General features: G+C 44.0%; 1 pseudogene; it reads right to left on the bottom strand.

Annotated features, from left to right (window-relative positions):
• Positions 1-22,500, bottom strand: part of LOC109876359 (protein unc-13 homolog B-like) — an 82,680-nt pseudogene that overhangs the window by 25,262 nt on the left and 34,918 nt on the right.

Raw genomic sequence — 22,500 nt, 5'->3', positions numbered from 1 at the left:
ACCCCCTGTTCTTAATTTCTGCTTTTACTACAAGCAGTCTACCCCTACACACCTCCATTGAGGAGTACATCTTTACAGCCAGACCCGGTACAAAAAGGACTGCCACCCACGCATCGCTGGCACCATTTGTGTTAAGCGAGCCTACCCAAAGAGTCTCCATAAAAAGTGAAATTAAAGCCAGCAAAGAAAGAGACCAATAGCAAAGCTCCAAAAACCGCAGTGCCAGAAAAAGAGAGAGAGAGAGAGAGAGAGAGAGAGAGAGAGAGAGAGAGGGAGAGAGAGAGAGAGAGAGAGAGAGAGAGAGAGAACGAGACAAAGAGAGAGAGAGAGAGAGAGAGGAGAGAGAGAGAGAGAGAGAGAGGGAGAGAGAGAGAGAGAGAGAGAGAGAGAGAGAGAGAGAGAGAGAACGAGACAGAGAAAGAGAGAGAGAGAGAGAGAGAGAGACAGAGAGAGAGAGAGAGAGAGAGAGCGGGAGCGGGAGAGAGAGAGAGAGAGAGACACAGAGAGACACACAGAGAGAGAGAGAGAGAGACAGATAGAGAGAGAGAGAGAGACAGAGAGGGAGAGAGACATCGCTCTCAAACGCATCCCCAACACTCCACACAGGAGCAACAGATCAATAGACACCCCACCCAGACCAGCGAGACACCCTCCCAGATCTGCAGGACCTCCCCCTGGACCTACACATAGAGGACCCATGCCAAGAGGAATTACATCCAGACCACAGTACACCCAGACACATCCACACCCCCACCCCAACCAATCAACACCCCCCCACGTCAACCATGCCCACACTCCATTTAGGCCCCCTCAGATCAGACCTATGCCACTCCTGCCCACCCCATGCACCCCACCCCCGCAAAGAGGGCCTCAACATGGAAGCCACACATACGCCCAGGTAGTGAGCGGGCAAACAGTCCCAACCCCCACTCTCACACTCGCCCAAGCCAATGGCATGTACCAGATGCTCAGCAAGCTCTGCTCACACTTACTGGCCTGAGGCTAAACCACGACCAACAACATTGGACACTCTATGGAACAAAAAGCCTTCACTATATTATCCTGGAATATCCAAGGCCTGAGGTCATCTGCCTTTGGCCTAAAGAGCAGAAACCCGGACTTCACCAAAGAAATCGATAATACAGACATTGTCATCCTGCAAGAAACCTGGTATAGAGGAGATGGACCCACTGGTTGCCCTCTAGGTTACAGAGAGCTGGTAGTCCCATCCACCAAACTACCAGGTGTGAAACAGGGAAGGGACTCAGGGGGTATGCTAATTTGGTATAGAGCAGACCTAACTCACTCCATTAAATTAATCAAAACAGGAACATTCTACATTTGGCTAGAAATTCAAAAAGAAATTATCCTAACAGAGAAAAATGTCCTCCTGTGTGCTACCTATATCCCCCCACTAGAATCCCCATATTTTAATGAAGACAGCTTCTCCATCCTGGAGGGGGAAATCAATCACTTCCAGGCCCAGGGACATGTACTAGTCTGTGGTGACCTAAATGCCAGAACCGGACAAGAACCTGACACCCTCAGCACACAGGGGGACAAACACCTCCCTGGAGCTGACAGCATTCCCTCCCCCATATGCCCCCCTAGGCACAACTATGACAACATAACCAACAAAAACGGGTCACAACTCCTGCAGCTCTGTCGCACGCTGGGTATGTACATAGTCAACGGTAGGCTTCGAGGGGACTCCTATGGTAGGTACACCTATAGCTCATCTCTTGGCAGTAGTACTGTAGACTACTTTATCACTGACCTCAACCCAGAGTCTCTCAGAGCGTTCACAGTCAGCCCACTGACACCCCTATCAGACCACAGCAAAATCACAGTCTACTTAAACAGAGCAATACTCAATCATGAGGCATCAAAGCCAAAGGAACTGAGTAACATTAAGAAATGCTATAGATGGAAGGAATGCAGTTTGGAAACCTACCAAAAAACAATTAGGCAACAACAAATTCAATCCCTCTTAGACAATTTCCTGGGTAAAACGTTCCACTGTAATAGTGAAGGTGTAAACTTGGCAGTAGAAAATCTTAACAGTATATTTGACCTCTCAGCTTCCCTATCAAATCTAAAAATCTCAAATAGAAAACCGAAGAAAATTAACAATAATGACAAATGGTTTGATGAAGAATGCAAAAATCTAAGAAAGAAATTGAGAAACCTGTCCAACCAAAAACATAGAGACCCGGAAAACCTGAGTCTACGCCTTCACTATGGTGAATCACTAAAACAATACAGAAATACACTACGGAAAAAGAAGGAACAGCATGTCAGAAATCAGCTCAATGCAATTGAAGAATCCATAGACTCTAACCACTTCTGGGAAAATTGGAAAACACTAAACAAACAACAACACGAAGAATTATCTATCCAAAATGGAGATGTATGGGTAAACCACTTCTCCAATCTTTTTGGCTCTATAACAAAGAATAAAGAGCAAAAACTTATACATGATCAAACACAGATTTTAGAATCAACTATTAAAGACTACCAGAACCCACTGGATTCTCCAATTACATTGAAAGAGTTACAGGACAAAATAAAAACCCTCCAACCCAAAAAGGCCTGTGGTGTTGATGGTATCCTCAATGAAATGATCAAATATACAGACAACAAATTCCAATTGGCTATACTAAAACTCTTTAACATCATACTTAGCTCTGGCATCTTCCCCAATATTTGGAACCAAGGACTGATCACCCCAATCCACAAAAGTGGAGACAAATTTGACCCCAATAACTACCGTGGAATATGTGTCAACATTAACCTCGGGAAAATCCTCTGCATTATTATTAACAGCAGACTCGTACATTTCCTCAATGAAAACAATGTACTGAGCAAATGTCAAATTGGCTTTTTACCAAATTACCGTACAACAGACCACGTATTCACCCTGCACACCCTAATTGACAATCAAACAAACCAAAACAAAGGCAAAGTCTTCTCATGCTTTGTTGATTTCAAAAAAGCCTTCGACTCAATCTGGCATGAGGGTCTGCTATACAAACTGATGGAAAGCGGTGTTGGGGGTAAAACATACGACATTATAAAATCCATGTACACAAACAACAAGTGTGCGGTTAAAATTGGCAAAAAACACACACATTTCTTCACACAGGGTCGTGGGGTTAGACAGGGATGCAGCTTAAGCCCCACCCTCTTCAACATATATATCAACGAATTGGCGAGGGCACTAGAAAAGTCTGCAGCACCCGGCCTCCCCCTGCTAGAATCCGAAGTCAAATGTCTGCTGTTTGCTGATGATCTGGTGCTTCTGTCACCAACCAAGGAGGGCCTACAGCAGCACCTAGATCTTATGCACAGATTCTGTCAGACCTGGGCCCTGACAGTAAATATCAGTAAGACCAAAATAATGGTGTTCCAAAAAAGGTCCAGTCACCAGGACCACAAATACAAATTCCATCTAGACACTGTTGCCCTAGAGCACACAAAAAACTATACATACCTTGGCCTAAACATCAGCACCACAGGTAACTTCCACAAAGCTGTGAACGATCTGAGAGACAAGGCAAGAAGGGCATTCTATGCCATCAAAAGAAACATACATTTCAACATACCAATTAGGATTTGGCTAAAAATACTTGAATCAGTCATAGAGCCCATTGCCCTTTATGGTTGTGAGGTCTGGGGTCCGCTCACCAACCAAGACTTCACAAAATGGGACAAACACCAAATTGAGACTCTGCACGCAGAATTCTGCAAAAATATCCTCCGTGTACAACGTAGAACACCAAATAATGCATCCAGAGCAGAATTAGGCCGATACCCACTAATTATCAAAATCCAGAAAAGAGCTGTTAAATTCTACAACCACCTAAAAGGAAGCGATTCACAAACCTTCCATAACAAAGCCATCACCTACAGAGAGATGAACCTGGAGAAGAGTCCCCTAAGCAAGCTGGTCCTGGGGCTCTGTTCACAAACACAAACACACACTACAGAGCCCCAGGACAGCAGCACAATTAGACCCAACCAAATCATGAGAAAACAAAAAGATAACTACTTAACACATTGGAAAGAATTAACAAAAAAACAGAGCAAACTAGAATGCTATTTGGCCCTACACAGAGAGTACACAGCGGCAGAATACCTGACCACTGTGACTGACCCAAAATTAAGGAAAGCCTTGACTATGTACAGACTCAGTGAGCATAGCCTTGCTATTGAGAAAGGCCGCCGTAGGCAGACATGGCTCTCAAGAGAAGACAGGCTATGTGCTCACTGCCCACAAAATGAGGTGGAAACTGAGCTGCACTTCCTAACCTCCTGCCCAATGTATGACCATATTAGAGAGACATATTTCCCTCAGATTACACAGATCCACAAAGAATTCGAAAACAAATCCAATTTTGAAAAACTCCCATATCTACTGGGTGAAATTCCACAGTGTGCCATCACAGCAGCAAGATTTGTGACCTGTTGCCACGAGAAAAGGGCAACCAGTGAAGAACAAACACCATTGTAAATACCACCCATATTTATGCTTATTTATTTTATCTTGTGTCCTTTAGCCATTTGTACATTGTTAGAACACTGTATATATATAATATGACATTTGTAATGTCTTTACTGTTTTGAAACTTCTGTATGTGTAATGTTTACTGTTAATTTTTGTTGTTTTTCACTTTATATATTCACTTTGTATGTTGTCTACCTCACTTGCTTTGGCAATGTTAACACATGTTTCCCATGCCAATAAAGCCCTTGAATTGAATTGAATTTAATTGAATTGAGAGAGAGAGACACAGAGAGAGAGAGAGAGAGACAGAGAGAGAGAGACAGAGAGAGAGGGAGCGGGAGCGCAAGAAAGAGAGCAGGAGTGAGAGGGAGCGAGAGAGAGAGATGTGTGTGTGTGGTCACTCACGCAGAGTACTCTGGTACAGTGTCTTGGAAGGAAGGCAGGTCGGCCACATACTCATTGTAAAGCCACTTGACCTTGAAGTGAAGATTCATGTAGTCAGCACTCTTACACAGACGGTGCTTCTCATGCTCTGAGGACAGAAACACACACACACACGCACACACACACACACACACAGTTAGCCTCTGTCTGTCTTACACTCCTCGGTCATGCCTGGGGAACAAGTCCCTGAAGGGATGGACTGCTCTGTCCCAAACTCTAATAATGAATTGCCAATACATGTATTGATCCCATCTCCTTAGTGAAGACGGCAGGGAAAGACAAAGCTGTGTTAGAGTCTGTTCTGTTAAGTGCTGTAGTCAAATCAAACTTTATTAGTCACATGCACCGAATACAACAGGTGTAGTAGACCTTACAGTGAAATGCTGAATACAACAGGTGTAGTAGACCTTACAGTGAAATACTGAATACAACAGGTGTAGTAGACCTTACAGGGAAATGCTGAATACAACAGGTGTAGTAGACCTTACAGTGAAATGCTGAATACAACAGGTGTAGTAGACCTCACAGTGAAATGCTGAATACAACAGGTGTAGGTAGACCTCACAGTGAAATGCTGAATACAACAGGTGTAGTAGACCTTACAGTGAAATGCTGAATACAACAGGTGTAGTAGACCTTACAGTGAAAATGCTGAATACAACAGGTGTAGTAGACCTTACAGTGAAATGCTGAATACAACAGGTGTAGTAGACCTTACAGTGAAATGCTGAATACAACAGGTGTAGTAGACCTCACAGTGAAATGCTGAATACAACAGGTGTAGTAGACCTTACAGTGAAATGCTGAATACAACAGGTGTAGTAGACCTTACAGTGAAAATGCTGAATACAACAGGTGTAGTAGACCTTACAGTGAAATGCTGAATACAACAGGTGTAGTAGACCTTACAGTGAAATGCTGAATACAACAGGTGTAGTAGACCTTACAGTGAAATGCTGAATACAACAGGTGTAGTAGACCTTACAGTGAAATGCTGAATACAACAGGTGTAGTAGACCTTACAGTGAAAATGCTGAATACAACAGGTGTAGTAGACCTTACAGTGAAATGCTGAATACAACAGGTGTAGTAGACCTTACAGTGAAATGCTGAATACAACAGGTGTAGTAGACCTTACAGTGAAAATGCTGAATACAACAGGTGTAGTAGACCTTACAGTGAAATGCTGAATACAACAGGTGTAGTAGACCTTACAGTGAAATGCTGAATACAACAGGTGTAGTAGACCTTACAGTGAAATGCTGAATACAACAGGTGTAGTAGACCTTACAGTGACATGCTGAATACAACAGGTGTAGTAGACCTTACAGTGAAATGCTTACTTACAGGCTCTAACCGACAATGCAGTTTGAAAAAATACAGATAAGAATAAGAGATACAAGTAACAAGTAATTAAAGAGCAGCAGTGAAATAACAATAGCGAGACTATATACAGGGGGATACCGGTACAGAGTCAATGTACGGGGTTATTTGAGGTAATATGGACATGTAGGTAGAGTTATTCAAATGACTATGCATAGATGAACACAGGGAGTAGCAGTGGTGTAAAGAGGGGGGGGGGGGGGGGGGGGGGGGGGGGGGGGGCGCTGCAAATAGTCTGGGTAGCCATTTGATTAGATGTTCAGGAGTCTTATGGATTGGGGGTAGAAGCTGTTTAGAAGCCTCTTGGACTAGTCAGTGTGTAGTCAGTGTGTTTCTGTTATGTGCTGTAGTCCGTGAAGTTCTGTAGTCAGTGTGTAGTCAGTGAAGTTATGTAGTCAGTGTGTAGTCCATGTGTAGTCCGTGTGTAGTCCGTGTGTAGTCAGCAAATTTCTGTAGTCCGTGTGTAGTCCGTGTGTAGTCAGTGAAGTTCTGTAGTCAGTGTGTAGTCAGTGAAGTTCTATAGTCAGTGTGTTTCTGTTATGTGCTGTAGTCAGTGTCGTTCTGTTATGTGCTGTAGTCAGTGTGGTTCTGTAGTCAGTATGTGTCTGTTATGTGTGTCTGTTATGTGTGTAGACAGTGTATATTCAGTCTGTAGTCAGTAAGTAGTCAGTGTATATTCAGTCTGTAGTCAGTAAGTAGTCAATGTATATTCAGTCTGTAGTCAGTCTGTAGTCAGTGTATATTCGCTCTGTAGTCAGTCTGTAGTCCGTGTATATTCAGTCTGTAGTCAGTCTGTAGTCAGTGTGTAGTCAGTGTATAGTCAGTGTATATTCAGTCTGTAGTCCGTCTGTAGTCCGTCTGTAGTCAGTGTGTAGTCAGTGTTGTCCTGTTATGTGCGGTAGTCAGTGTATATTCAGTCTGTAGTCAGTGTGGTTCTATAGTCAGTGTGTAGTCTGTGTTTCTGTTATGTGTGTAGTCAGTATGTAGTCAGTCTGTAGTCAGTGTATATTCAGTGTGTAGTCAGTCTGTAGTCAGTGTATATTCAGTGTGTAGTCAGTGTGTAGTCCGTGTGTAGTCTGTCTGTAGTCAGTGTGTAGACAGTGTGTAGTCTGTATGTAGTCAGTCTGTAGTCAGTGTGTAGTCTGTCTGTAGTCAGTGTGTAGTCTGTCTGTAGTTTGTGTGTAGTCAGTGTATACTCAGTGTGTAGACAGTGTGTAGTCAGTGTATATTTAGTCTGTAGTCAGTGTGTAGTCAGTCTGTAGACTGTGTGTAGTCAGTGATTACTCAGTGTGTAGACAGTGTGTAGTCAGTGTATATTCATTCTGTAGTAAGGGTGTAGACAGTGTGTAGTCAGTGTGTAGACAGTGTGTAGTCAGTGTATACTCAGTGTGTAGACAGTGTGTAGACAGTGTGTAGTCAGTGTATACTCAGTGTGTAGACAGTGTGTAGACAGTGTGTAGTCAGTGTATACTCAGTGTGTAGACAGTGTGTAGTCAGTGTGTAGACAGTGTGTAGTCAGTGTGTAGACAGTGTGTAGACAGTGTGTAGACAGTGTGTAGTCAGTGTTTAGACAGTGTGTAGACAGTGTGTAGTCAGTGTGTAGACAGTGTGTAGTCAGTGTGTAGATAGTGTGTAGACAGTGTGTAGACAGTGTGTAGTCAGTGTATACTCAGTGTGTAGACAGTGTGTAGTCAGTGTGTAGTCAGTGTGTAGACAGTGTGTAGACAGTGTGTAGACAGTGTGTAGTCAGTGTATACTCAGTGTGTAGACAGTGTGTAGTCAGTGTGTAGACAGTGTGTAGTCCGTGTAGACAGTGTGTAGTCAGTGTGTAGACAGTGTGTAGACAGTGTGTAGACAGTGTGTAGTCAGTGTGTAGACAGTGTGTAGACAGTGTATACTCAGTGTGTAGACAGTGTGTAGACTGTGTGTAGTCAGTGTATACTCAGTGTGTAGACAGTGTAGACTCAGTGTGTAGTCAGTGCATACTCAGTGTGTAGACAGTGTGTAGACAGTGAGTAGACAGTGTATACTCAGTGTGTAGACAGTGTATACTCAGTGTGTAGACAGTGTGTAGACAGTGTGTAGTCAGTGTATACTCATTGTGTAGACAGTGTGTAGTCAGTGTATACTCAGTGTGTAGACAGTGTATACTCAGTGTGTAGACAGTGTGTAGTCAGTGTATACTCTGTGTGTAGACAGTGTGTAGTCAGTGTATACTCAGTGTGTAGACAGTGTAGACTCAGTGTGTAGTCAGTGCATACTCAGTGTGTAGTCAGTGCATACTCAGTGTGTAGACAGTGTGTAGTCAGTGTGTAGTCAGTGTGTAGACAGTGTGTAGTCAGTGTATACTCAGTGTGTAGACAGTGTGCACTCAGTGTGTAGACAGTGTGTAGTCAGTGTATACTCAGTGTGTAGACAGTGTGTAGTCAGTGTGTAGACAGTGTGTAGACTGTGTGTAGTCGGTGTGTAGTCAGTGTGTAGTCAGTGTGTAGACAGTATGTAGTCAGTGTGTAGACAGTGTGTAGTCAGTGTGTAGACAGTGTGTAGACTGTTTAGACTCAGTGTGTAGACTGTGTGTAGTCAGTGTATACTCAGTGTGTAGACAGTGTGTAGACTGTGTAGACTCAGTGTGTAGACAGTGTGTAGTGAGTGTATACTCAGTGTGTAGACTGTGTGTAGTCAGTGTATATTCAGTCTGTAGTCAGTGTGTAGACAGTGTGTAGACAGTGTGTAGTCAGTGTATACTCAGTGTGTAGTCCGTGTATACTCAGTGTGTAGTCAGTGTGTAGTCAGTGTGTAGACAGTGTGTAGACAGTGTGTAGACGGTGTGTAGACGGTGTGTAGACAGTGTATACTGTGTGTAGTCAGTGTATACTCAGTGTGTAGTCAGTGTGTAGTCAGTGTGTGGTCAGTGTGTAGTCAGTGTGTAGTCAGTGTGTAGACAGTGTATAGTCAGTGTGTAGTCAGTGTATACTCAGTGTGTAGACAGTGTGTAGACAGTGTGTAGACAGTGTGTAGTCAGTGTGTAGACTGTGTGTAGTCAGTGTATACTCAGTGTGTAGACAGTGTGTAGTCAGTGTGTAGACAGTGTGTAGTCAGTGTATACTCAGTGTGTAGACAGTGTATAGTCAGTGTGTAGACAGTGTGTAGTCAGTGTGTAGACAGTGTGTAGACAGTGTTTAGACAGTGTGTAGACAGTGTGTAGTCAGTGTGTAGACAGTGTGTAGTCAGTGTGTAGACAGTGTGTAGACAGTGTGTAGTCAGTGTATACTCAGTGTGTAGACAGTGTGTAGTCAGTGTGTAGTCAGTGTGTAGACAGTGTGTAGACAGTGTGTAGTCAGTGTATACTCAGTGTGTAGACAGTGTGTAGACAGTGTGTAGACAGTGTGTAGTCAGTGTGTAGTCAGTGTATACTCAGTGTGTAGACAGTGTGTAGACAGTGTGTAGTCAGTGTGTAGACAGTGTGTAGACAGTGTGTAGACAGTGTGTAGTCAGTGTGTAGACTGTGTGTAGTCAGTGTATACTCAGTGTGTAGACAGTGTGTAGTCAGTGTGTAGACAGTGTGTAGTCAGTGTATACTCAGTGTGTAGACAGTGTGTAGTCAGTGTGTAGACAGTGTGTAGACAGTGTGTAGACAGTGTGTAGTCAGTGTGTAGTCAGTGTGTAGACAGTGTGTAGTCAGTGTATACTCAGTGTGTAGACAGTGTGTAGTCAGTGTGTAGACAGTGTTTAGACAGTGTGTAGACAGTGTGTAGTGAGTGTGTAGACAGTGTGTAGTCAGTGTATACTCAGTGTGTAGACAGTGTGTAGACAGTGTGTAGTCAGTGTGTAGCCAGTGTGTAGACAGTGTGTAGACAGTGTGTAGTCAGTGTATATTCAGTGTGTAGACAGTGTGTAGACAGTGTGTAGTCAGTGTGTAGACTGTGTGTAGTCAGTGTATACTCAGTGTGTAGACAGTGTGTAGTCAGTGTGTAGTCAGTGTATACTCAGTGTGTAGACAGTGTGTAGTCAGTGTGTAGACAGTGTGTAGACAGTGTGTAGACAGTGTGTAGTCAGTGTGTAGACAGTGTGTAGTCAGTGTATAGACAGTGTGTAGTCAGTGTATACTCAGTGTGTAGACAGTGTGTAGTCAGTGTGTAGTCAGTGTGTAGTCAGTGTGTAGACAGTGTGTAGTCAGTGTATACTCAGTGTGGAGACAGTGTGTAGTCAGTGTGTAGACAGTGTGAAGACAGTGTGTAGTCAGTGTGTAGTCAGTGTGTAGTCAGTGTATACTCAGTGTGTAGACAGTGTGTAGTCAGTGTGTAGACAGTGTATACTCAGTGTGTAGACAGTGTGTAGACAGTGTGTAGACAGTGTGTAGTCAGTGTGTAGACAGTGTGTAGTCAGTGTGTAGTCAGTGTGTAGTCAGTGTGTAGACAGTGTGTAGTCAGTGTGTAGACAGTGTGTAGACAGTGTTTAGACAGTGTGTAGACAGTGTGTAGTCAGTGTGTAGACAGTGTGTAGTCAGTGTGTAGACAGTGTGTAGACAGTGTGTAGTCAGTGTATACTCAGTGTGTAGACAGTGTGTAGTCAGTGTGTAGTCAGTGTGTAGACAGTGTGTAGACAGTGTGTAGTCAGTGTATACTCAGTGTGTAGACAGTGTGTAGACAGTGTGTAGACAGTGTGTAGTCAGTGTGTAGTCAGTGTATACTCAGTGTGTAGACAGTGTGTAGACAGTGTGTAGTCAGTGTGTAGACAGTGTGTAGACAGTGTGTAGACAGTGTGTAGTCAGTGTGTAGACTGTGTGTAGTCAGTGTATACTCAGTGTGTAGACAGTGTGTAGTCAGTGTGTAGACAGTGTGTAGTCAGTGTATACTCAGTGTGTAGACAGTGTGTAGTCAGTGTGTAGACAGTGTGTAGACAGTGTGTAGACAGTGTGTAGTCAGTGTGTAGTCAGTGTGTAGACAGTGTGTAGTCAGTGTATACTCAGTGTGTAGACAGTGTGTAGTCAGTGTGTAGACAGTGTTTAGACAGTGTGTAGACAGTGTGTAGTGAGTGTGTAGACAGTGTGTAGTCAGTGTATACTCAGTGTGTAGACAGTGTGTAGACAGTGTGTAGTCAGTGTGTAGCCAGTGTGTAGACAGTGTGTAGACAGTGTGTAGTCAGTGTATATTCAGTGTGTAGACAGTGTGTAGACAGTGTGTAGTCAGTGTGTAGACTGTGTGTAGTCAGTGTATACTCAGTGTGTAGACAGTGTGTAGTCAGTGTGTAGTCAGTGTATACTCAGTGTGTAGACAGTGTGTAGTCAGTGTGTAGACAGTGTGTAGACAGTGTGTAGACAGTGTGTAGTCAGTGTGTAGACAGTGTGTAGTCAGTGTATAGACAGTGTGTAGTCAGTGTATACTCAGTGTGTAGACAGTGTGTAGTCAGTGTGTAGTCAGTGTGTAGTCAGTGTGTAGACAGTGTGTAGTCAGTGTATACTCAGTGTGGAGACAGTGTGTAGTCAGTGTGTAGACAGTGTGAAGACAGTGTGTAGTCAGTGTGTAGTCAGTGTGTAGTCAGTGTATACTCAGTGTGTAGACAGTGTGTAGTCAGTGTGTAGACAGTGTATACTCAGTGTGTAGACAGTGTGTAGACAGTGTGTAGACAGTGTGTAGTCAGTGTGTAGACAGTGTGTAGTCAGTGTGTAGTCAGTGTGTAGTCAGTGTGTAGACAGTGTGTATTCAGTGTATACTCAGTGTGGAGACAGTGTGTAGTCAGTGTGTAGACAGTGTGAAGACAGTGTGTAGTCAGTGTGTAGACTGTGTGTAGTCAGTGTATACTCAGTGTGTAGACAGTGTGTAGTCAGTGTGTAGACAGTGTGTAGTCAGTGTATACTCAGTGTGTAGACAGTGTGTAGTCAGTGTGTAGACAGTGTGTAGACAGTGTGTAGTCAGTGTGTAGACAGTGTGTAGACAGTGTGTAGACAGTGTGTAGTCAGTGTATAGACAGTGTGTAGTCAGTGTATACTCAGTGTGTAGACCGTGTGTAGTCAGTGTGTAGTCAGTGTGTAGACAGTGTGTAGTCAGTGTGTAGTCAGTGTGTAGTCAGTGTGTAGACAGTGTGTAGTCAGTGTGTAGACAGTGTGTAGACAGTGTGTAGACAGTGTAGACTTTGCTGTAAAACATATTCTTCTTCTTCCCACGTTTACTGGTACTGAGCTCAATCTCATCTCCTTCTAAAGGCCACTGAATGTGGATCTATCTTTTGTCTGCCTGTTTTACGGACCACCCGCTGTTGACATCTGGCTGCTAACAGTTTTCATGCCATGTAACATTGGTGCCCACTCCACGTTCGGAGGTGCTAAGTACTCTCGGCCAGCAAACGCTCGTCTAGACTTGGTCACCCCCCCCATGGCTAACACAGCTCAAATCATTACAGGCATTCACTGGGAAATGGCTTAGTGGTCAACAAGACAATAAGACCACAGCAAAAGTGATCAACCCAAAGACACACAAACACACACACACACCTCTTACCAGCATAATGTCTAGTGTACGGATCCAGATTGTTTCCGGAGCTGAGATGGCAACACAAATAAGAGACAAAACATGAGAGAGAGAAGAGGAGAGTACAAGATGAAGAGAAAGAAAAAATAGTCCGAAAGAGAAGGGAGGGAAAGGAGAGAGATGACAGAATGGCTGGTAGGAGACATGACTAAAGACAGAATGGCTGGTAGGAAACATGACTAAAGACAGAATGGCTGGTAGGAAACATGACTAAAGACAGAATGGCAGCAGGAAACATGACTAAAGACAGAATGAAACATGACTAAAGACAGAATGGCTGGTAGGAAACATGACTAAAGACAGAATGGCTGGTAGGAAACATGACTAAAGACAGAATGAAACATGACTAAAGACAGAATGGCTGGTAGGAAACATGACTAAAGACAGAATGAAACATGACTAAAGACAGAATGGCTGGTAGGAAACAATACATGAAAGATAATGAGACTCCTAAACATGATGGGAAGAGAGAGAGAGATGATGTGGAGACAGAGTGACAGAACAAGAAACAAAGGTAGACGATAATGAGACTCCTAAACAACAGAAGCCCTCTGGAGTCAACATCAACCATCTCTAACATGTCAGCAAATGTTAGCATGGGACGTGACTCCATGTATGATAAACAACAGTAGTACCATGCTACATAGTGGTACTAGTGTGTAAAGGGGCTATAGATAAGCTACAACTGACACACAGATATACTCGGCCATCATCAACCAGTCAGTACATATGCACACACACTCACAAACTTGTCTTACCTTCTAGGGCATACTTCATGTCCTGAACGAACAGCGTCCACATGACCTCACCACTGACCTTTCCCACGTTGAGCTCCTGAGGAAACCTGGCAACACAGAGGTCAGAGGTCAGGGGCACAGACCAGTTAGACATGCTGAATTAACCAACAGGATTTATATATACAGTGGCAAGGAAACAGTATGTGAACCCTTTGGAATTACCTGCATTTCTGCATAAATTGGTCATCAAATTTGATCAGATCTCCATCTAAGTTACAACAATAGACAAACAGTCTGCTTAAACGAATAACACACACATTATTGTATGTGAAAAGTATGTGAACCCCCTAAGCTAATGACTTCTCCAAAGCTAATTGGAGTCAGCAGTCAGCTAACCCGGAGTCCAATCAATGAGACGAGATTGGAGATGTTGGTTAGAGCTGCCTTGCCCTATAAAAAACACTCACAAAATGTTTGTTTGCTCATCTCAGATCACAGAAGACCTAAGATGAAGAATTGTTGACTTGCATAAAGTTGGAAAGGGTTACAAAGTATCTCTAAAAGCCTCGATGTTCATCAGTCCACGGTAAGACAAATTGTCTATAAATGGAGAAAGTTCAGCACTGTTGCTACTCTTCCTAGGAGTGCAAAGCTGACTACAAGAGCACAGCACAGAATGTTCAATGAGGTTAAGACGAATCCTAGAGTGTCAGCTAAAGACTTACAGAAATCTCTGGAACATGCTAACATCTCTGTTGACGAGTCTATGATATGTAGAACACTAAACAAGAATGGTGTTCATGGGAGGACACCACGGAAGCGCCACTGGCAAAATATTCTGTGGATAGATTAAACTACAGTTGAGTTGTTTGGAAGGAAAACACAACACTATGTGTGGAGAAAAAAAGGCACAGCACACCAACATCAAAACCTCACCCCAACTGTAAAGTATGGTGGAGGAAGCATCATGGTTTGGGCTGCTTTGCTGCCTCAGGGCCTGGACAGCCTGCTATCATCGACAGAAAAATGAATTCCCAAGTTTATCAAGACATTTTGTAGAAGAATGTAAGGCTATCTGTCTGCCAATTGAAGCTGAACAGAAGATGGGTGATGCAACAGGACAACGAACCAAAACACACAAGTAAATCAACAACAAAATGGCTTCAACAGAAGAAAATACGCCTTCTCGAGTGGCCCAGTCAGAGTCCTGACCTTCTGGAGTTTCCCAGTCAGAGTCCTGACCTTCTGGAGTGGCCCAGTCAGAGTCCTGACCTTCTGGAGTGGCCCAGTCAGAGTCCTGACCTCAACCCCATTGAGATGCTGTGGCATAACCTCAAGAGAGCATAATTGTATGTGTTATTAGTTTAAGCAGACTGTTTGTCTATTGTTGTGACTTAGATGAAGATAAGATCACATTTGATGACCAATTTATGCAGAAATGCAGGTAATTCCAAAGGGTTCACATACTTTTTCTTGCCAGTGTGTGTGTGTGTGTGTGTGTGTGTGTGTGTGTGTGTGTGTGTGTGTGTGTGTGTGTGCGTGTGTACTGACTGGTTAATGATGGGTGTGTAAGAGTGATTATCTTCTTCTATGATGGAGACGATGAGGGTGATGAGTTTTGGCCAGAAGTCCAGGTTGTGGATAGTAGGCCCTGTCTCTTCTGACTCCTTCTTCATTTCCTTCTCTTCATCTTCCTCCTCCTCCTCTTCTTCCTCAGCCCCCTCCTCTCCCTGTTTCTTCTCCTTTTCATTCTTCTTCATCTCCTTTTTCTGCTCTGGCTTGGGCTTGGGCTTGGGCTGTGGGAAAGAGAAGGGAATTAGCCATTAGATTATTCATGTTTTTATTCATATTGTTTTTTTTGACCAGTGGTTCTCAACTGGACCCAAATGGAACCAGATTGTCTCAGTCGCAACACAATATTCACATCGCAAAAAAATGATCAGTAAAATACAATCTGAAATCTAGTGTTGCAGGCCTGCACTCAGAAATAGTTATTATTTATAAGGTGATGATCATTAAAAATACAATCTGAAAAAATATTCCTAATAAGGTTATCTAGTGTTGCAGGCCTGCACTAGTTATTATTAGTAAGGTTCATATTCTTCCTGATTGCACTCACAGGTACAAGGGCGGGCTGGAACTGTCTCATGTAGAGGTCTATACAGTTGTTAAATATGTACTCGTAGGTGGAGTTACCACAGGCCTTCACACAGTCTCTCACCACATGGGCTGCCCTGGGGGGGTTCTGAAGTTCCAACACCTGGCCACACGAGGGAGACAGAGAGACAGTCAGACAGAGAGACAGTCAGACAGAGAGACAGGCAGACAGAGAGACAGGCAGACAGAGAGACAGGCAGACAGACAGATACTCAGACAGAAAGACAGTCAGACAGAGAGACAGTCAGACAGACAGATACTCAGACAGAAAGACAGTCAGACAGACAGTCAAAGACAGAGAGACAGGCAGACAGAGAGACAGTCAGACAGAGAAACAGACAGTCAACCACAGACAGTCCCAGAGTGAGAGACAGCAGAGAGACACAGACCCAGAGGGGAGACAGAGCGACAGTCATACCGACAGACAGACAGACAGACAGACAGACAGACAGACAGACAGACAGACAGACAGACAGACAGACAGACAGACAGACAGACAGACAGACAGACAGACAGACAGACAGACAGACAGAGAGACAGTCAGACAGACAGGCAAAGACAGAGAGACAGGCAGACAGAGAGACAGTCAGACAGAGAGACAGACAGTCAAACACAGCCAGTCCCAGAGGGAGAGACAGCAGAGAGACACAGACCCAGAGGGGAGACAGAGCAACAGTCATACCGACAGACAGACAGACAGACAGACAGACAGACAGACAGTCATACAGACAGACAGGCAGACAGACAGACAGACAGACAGACAGTCATACCGACAGACAGGCAGACAGACAGACAGACAGACAGACAGGCAGACAGGCAGACAGACAGACAGTGCAACACTGCCTGAAATCAAACAAATGTAAAGTGCATTTAAACACCTGAACACAGGAAAACACATGACTTAGGCTGCTGTATGTGAACATTCATACCAATGAACGAACTATAAACTATACATTGCAAAGAGTTCTATAGAGATCAATCAGATCACGCGCATACTTGGCGATGTAGCAAATGGAAGCCAATAATCAATTACCAGCGCAGAAAAAAACGTGGTAGTTAACCACACTAACCTTTCCACTTAAACCCCCCTTCCAGCATTGGGGGAACATGTCGCGCATAGCTCTCTAAGGTCTGCAATGACTGACATTAGGAACTGATGATGTACTACCCAATCTAGAAATGGCACCATATGCATTCTACTATTACAAATGCCAAGAGTAAGTTGAAAGCTGGATAAAGTTCCTTAAAAAAAAATAAAAAAATAATAAAAGGCAGATTCCCTCACGCCCCCCAGTTTAGGAACCACTGGTCAACATGATAAGATTATTACGGATAAAAGCGAGAATATTTTTATTTGTCAAACGGCAGTCAAGCATCGATCATCATGTCACCAGAATCAGACCATCGATATTTATTGGAAAGGAGCTTCAAGATCACCATGCGCTTCCACCAACCTGTAAAGTTAATACATCATTATTTCATCATCTGTAGGCTAATAAACTGCATGGTGTCCAGAGTCGTAGTGGGAGGACCACACAACATGTCATCACGTATCAATATTTGCGCATAAAAGCGTTTCCACCGCCATTTCTCGCATAATACAGTTTACCGACACAAAGAGATCGAACGAAGGAATTTATACGTCTGCAGTTATAAAATTGTACCGAAACATCCTGTTTCCATCCATTTTTTTCATACTGTCCTGACTTTAATAACTCATAATAACTGTGATTGCAACGTGCTTAATGACCAGAATGCATTGCCTGCCTACTTCTCCGGTTTGTTTCTTTTACACCGGTTACCTAAAAGAGACAGAAGAATGAGCAACGGAGAGGGAAAGAGAGCGTTTTCTTCACAAAGTATCTCTCTACCTGAAGACACAATCTAAGTGATTGATAGTTGGTATTCAGCCCTCATAAAAGTAGGCCTTATTTACATTGAATAACTACTAAAATAGTGATTTTGTCAAACGGCAGAGGCAGCAGCGCTATAGAGATAAGATGATGACTTGGAATGAAATGATAAAGTCATCAAATAAAACAAACATTTTATTAAAGCAATGTGAATAAATTATGGGTAATAGGTGATCAGCAGTAAGAGACAGTCACTGCCATATTGGTAGTCTTATTCTGTGTTGTTATGGCGTTCAAACCCACATAATACATAGCGCATTTCATGTAAAAACATTTGAAACCATTTTTGAAACAACCTCAAAAAGCTCTAATCGCTCAGCACTACCAGCCTGACACCACAGGAACAGGATTGATCAACCGTGTGTGTGTGTGTGTGTGTGTGAGACACTAAGACATATTTCCGTACCTTCATTCTGAAGAAGGTGATGCTAGTCAGCAGATCCACAGTAGACGTCAGGTCCTGCAGACGAGGTGTACTACTGGCTGGGAAGTTTATTCTGATGGGGGGATAGGTGGAGAAAGCGGAAGAGATGGGAGACAGGGGAGAAAAGGGACAGGAGGGAGTGAGGGAGAGAGGACGGACGAGTTGGGGAGAGAAGGGAGAGAGGGGAGTGAGGGAGAGAGGAAGGACGAGTTGGGGAGAGAAGGGAGAGAGGGGAGTGAGGGACAGAGGAAGGACGAGTTGGGGAGAGAAGGGACAGAGGGGAGTGAGGGACAGAGGAAGGACGAGTTGGGGAGAGAAGGGACAGAGGGGAGTGAGGGAGAGAGGGGAGAAGAGAAGGGGAGAGAAGGGAGAGAGGGGGAAGTGAGGGGAGAGAGGAGGGACGAGTTGGGGAGAGAAGGGACCAGAGGGGAGTGAGGGACAGAGGAAGGACGAGTTGGGGAGAGAAGGGACAGAGGGGAGTGAGGGACAGAGGAAGGACGAGTTGGGGAGAGAAGGGACAGAGGGGAGTGAGGGAGAGAGGGGAGAAGAGAAGGGGAGAGAAGGGAGAGAGGGGAGTGAGGGAGAGAGGAGGGACGAGTTGGGGAGAGAAGGGAGAGAGGGGAGTGAGGGAGAGAGGAAGGACGAGTTTGGGAGAGAGGGGAGTGAGGGAGGGAGGGGAGTGAGGGAGAGGGGAAGGACAAGATGGGGAGAGAAGGGAGAGAGGGGAGTGATGGAGAGAAGGGAGTGAGGGAGAGAGGAGGGAAGAGTTGGGGAGAGAAGGGAGAGAGGGGAGTGATGGAGAGAAGGGAGTGAGGGAGAGAGGAGGGAAGAGTTGGGGAGAGAGGGGATTGAGGGAAAGAGGAGGGAAGAGTTTGGGAGGAGGGGAGAGAGGGGAGTGAGGGAGAGAGGAAGGGCGAGATGGGGAGAGAAGGGAGAGAGGGGAGTGATGGAGTGAGGCGAGTGAGGGAGAGAGGCTCCATCGGTAAGTCAAGGAGTAGGCTTAGTCTATGTACCAGCCCCCATAGACATAACACATCTACTGTTCTATCGACTGGCCTAGACTGTCATGGTGAAGGACCTTTAGACTGGTCTAGACTGTCAGGGGTGAAGGTCCTTTAGACTGGTCTAGACTGTCCGGGTGAAGGTCCTTTAGACTGGTCTAGACTGTCAGGGTGAAGGACCTTTAGACTGGTCTAGACTGTCAGGGTGAAGGTCCTTTAGACTGGTCTAGACTGTCAGGGTGAAGGACCTTTAGACTGGTCTAGACTGTCCGGGTGAAGGTCCTTTAGACTGGTCTAGACTGTCAGGGTGAAGGTCCTTTAGACTGGTCTAGACTGTCAGGGTGAAGGACCTTTAGACTGGTCTAGACTGTCAGGGTGAAGGTCATTTAGACTGGTCTAGACTGTCAAGGGTGAAGGACCTTTAGACTAGTCTAGACTGTCAGGGTGAAGGACCTTTAGACTGGTCTAGACTGTCAGGGTGAAGGACCTTTAGACCAGTCTAGACTGTCAGGGTGAATGACCTTTAGACTGGTCCTTTTATTTGAAAGAAAAGCTATTTTTGTCCATTACAGTAACATCAAATTGATCAGAAATACAGTGTAGACATTGTTAATGTTGTAAATGACTATTGTAGCTGGAAACAGAAGATTTTTTTATGGAATATCTACAAAGGCGTACAGAGGCCCATTATCAGCAACCATCACTCCTGTGTTCCAATGGCACGTTGTGTTAGCTAATACAAGTTTATCATTTTAAAAGGCTAATTGATCATTAGAAAAACCTTTTGCAATTATGTTAGCACAGCTGAAAACTGTTGTACTGATTAAAGAAGCAATAAAACTGTCTTTCTTTAGACTAGTTGAGTATTTAGGGCATCAGCATTTGTGGGTTGGATTACAGGCTCAAAATGGCCAGGGACAACGTACTTCCTTCTGAAACTTGTCAGTCTATTCTTGTTCTGAGAAATGAAGGCTATTCCATGCGAGAAATTGCTAAGAAACTGAAGATCTCGTACAACGCCTTGCGAAAGTATTCACCCCCTTTGGCATTTTTCTTCTTTTGTTGCCTTGCAACCTGTATTTAGAATATATATTTTGGGGGGGTTGTATCATTTGAGAACAATATTTTTTATTGTGAAACAAACAAGAAATAAGACAAAAAACAGAAAACTTGAGCGTGCATTACCCCCCAAAGTCAATACTTTATAGACACCTTTTGCAGTAATTACACCTGCAAGTCTCTTGGGATATATAAGCTTGCACGTTTAGCCACAGGGATTTTTGGCCATTTTGGCCATTCTTCAAGCAAAACTGCTCCAGCTCCTTCAAGTTGGATGGGTACCGCTGGTGTACAGCAATTTTTAAGTCTTACCACAGATTCTCAATTGGATTGAGGTCTGGGCTTCGACTAGGCCATTCCAAGACATTTAAATGTTTCCCCTTAAACCACTCGAGTGTTGCTTTAGCAGTATGCTTAGGGTCATTGTCCTGCTGGAAGGTGAACCTCCGTCCCAGTCTCAAATCTCTGGAAGACTGAAACAGGTTTCCCTCAAGAATTTCCCTGTATTTAGCGCCATCCATCATTCCATCAATTCTGACCAGTTTCCCAGTCCCTGCCGGTGAAAAACATCCCACAGCATGATGCTAACACGACAATGCTTCACTATGGGGATGGTGCTCTCAGGGTGATGACAGGTGTTGGGATTGTGCCAGACATAGCTGGCCAAAAAGCTAAATTTTTGTGTCGACTGAACAGAATACCTTCTTCCATATGTTTTTGGAGTCTCCCACATGCCTTTTGGTGTTTGCCAAAGCAATGGCTTTTTTCTGGCCACTCTTCTTTAAAGCCCAGTTCTGTGGAGTGTCAGGCTTAAAGTGGTCCTATGGGCAGATACTCCAATCTCCGCTGTGGAGCTTTGCAGCTCCTTCAGGGTTATCTTTGGTCTCTTTGTTGCCTCTCTGATTAATGCCCCCCTTGCCTGATCTGTGAGTTTTGGTGGGCGACCATCTCTTGGCAGTTTTGTTGTGGAGCCATATCCTTTCCATTTAATGGTGCTCTTTGGGATGTTTAAAGTTTCTGATCTTTTTTTATAACCCAACCCTGATCTGTACCTCTCCACAACCTTGTACCTGACCTGTTTGGAGAGCTGCTTGGTCTTCATGGTGCCGCTTGCGTTGTTGGTGCCCCTTGCTGAGTGGTGTTGCACTGAGTATACTGAGATCATGTGACAGATCATGTGACACTTAGATTGCACACAGGTGGACTTTATTTAATTAATTATGTGACTTCTGAAGGGAATTGGTTGCACCAGATCGTATTTAGGGGCTTCATAGCAAAGGGAGTGAATGCATTTTTTTCATTTCACCAATTTGAAGTATTTTGTTTATGTCCATTACATGAAATCCAAATAAAAATGCATTTTAATTCCAGGTTGTAATGCAACAAAATAGGAAAACCGCCAAGGGGGTGAATACTTTTGCAGGGCTCTATATAACACTGTGTACTACTCCACCTTCACAGAACAGTGCAAACTGGCTCTAACCAGAATAGAAAGAGGAGTGGGAGGCCCCGGCGCACAACTGAGCAAGAGGACAAGTGCAATTAGAGTGTTTAGTTTGAGAAACAGACGCATCACAAGTTCTCAACTGGTAGCTTCATTAAATAGTACCTGCAAAACACCAGTCTCAACAGTGAAGAGGTGACTCCGGATGCTGCTGTATAGGCAGAGTAGCAAAGAAAAAGCCATATCTCAGACTTGCCAATAAAAATAAAAGATTAAGATGTGCAAAAGAACACAGATGCTGGAAATCTATATATGTTCTATATATATTTTCAATCTAATATGATTGACAGAATATTTCCACGACAAACACAGGAGTGATGGTTGCTGATAATGGGCCTCTGTAAGCCTATGTAGATATTCCATATAAAAATCGGCCATTTCTAGCTACAATAGTCATTTACAACATTTAACAATGTCTACACTGTATTTCTGATCAATTTGATGTTATTTTAATAGACTACCTACACGGTAGCGTAGGTAGACATGGTGGGCAGATAAGCTAGTTAGGAGAGATGTAGACTTACTCTGTATGTGGAGAGGTCAATACGAAGAGAGTTGTGTAGCTGATCAAGAAGCTTAACAAAACGATCTTTCTATTTTGGAGGAGAGAGACAGAGAGAGAGACAGAGAGACAGAGACAGAGAGAGCGAGAGAGAGACAAAGAGAGAGAGACAGAGAGAGAGCGAGAGAGCGAGCAAGAGAGACAGAGAGAGAGAGAGAGCAAGAGAGAAACAGAGAGAGAGACATTTAGCACTAGCTGGATTCAACCATTCACCATCAATAACAACATTCAGATGAATACAAATCTCTATCCAAAATGAGTACACTAATTATTGGCAAAACT

Source organism: Oncorhynchus kisutch, linkage group LG3 (assembly GCF_002021735.2).
Source record: "Oncorhynchus kisutch isolate 150728-3 linkage group LG3, Okis_V2, whole genome shotgun sequence".
NCBI lineage: Eukaryota > Metazoa > Chordata > Actinopteri > Salmoniformes > Salmonidae > Oncorhynchus > Oncorhynchus kisutch.
The sequence above is the reverse complement of the archived record's forward strand: the minus strand, read 5'-3'. Positions and strand labels throughout refer to the sequence as shown.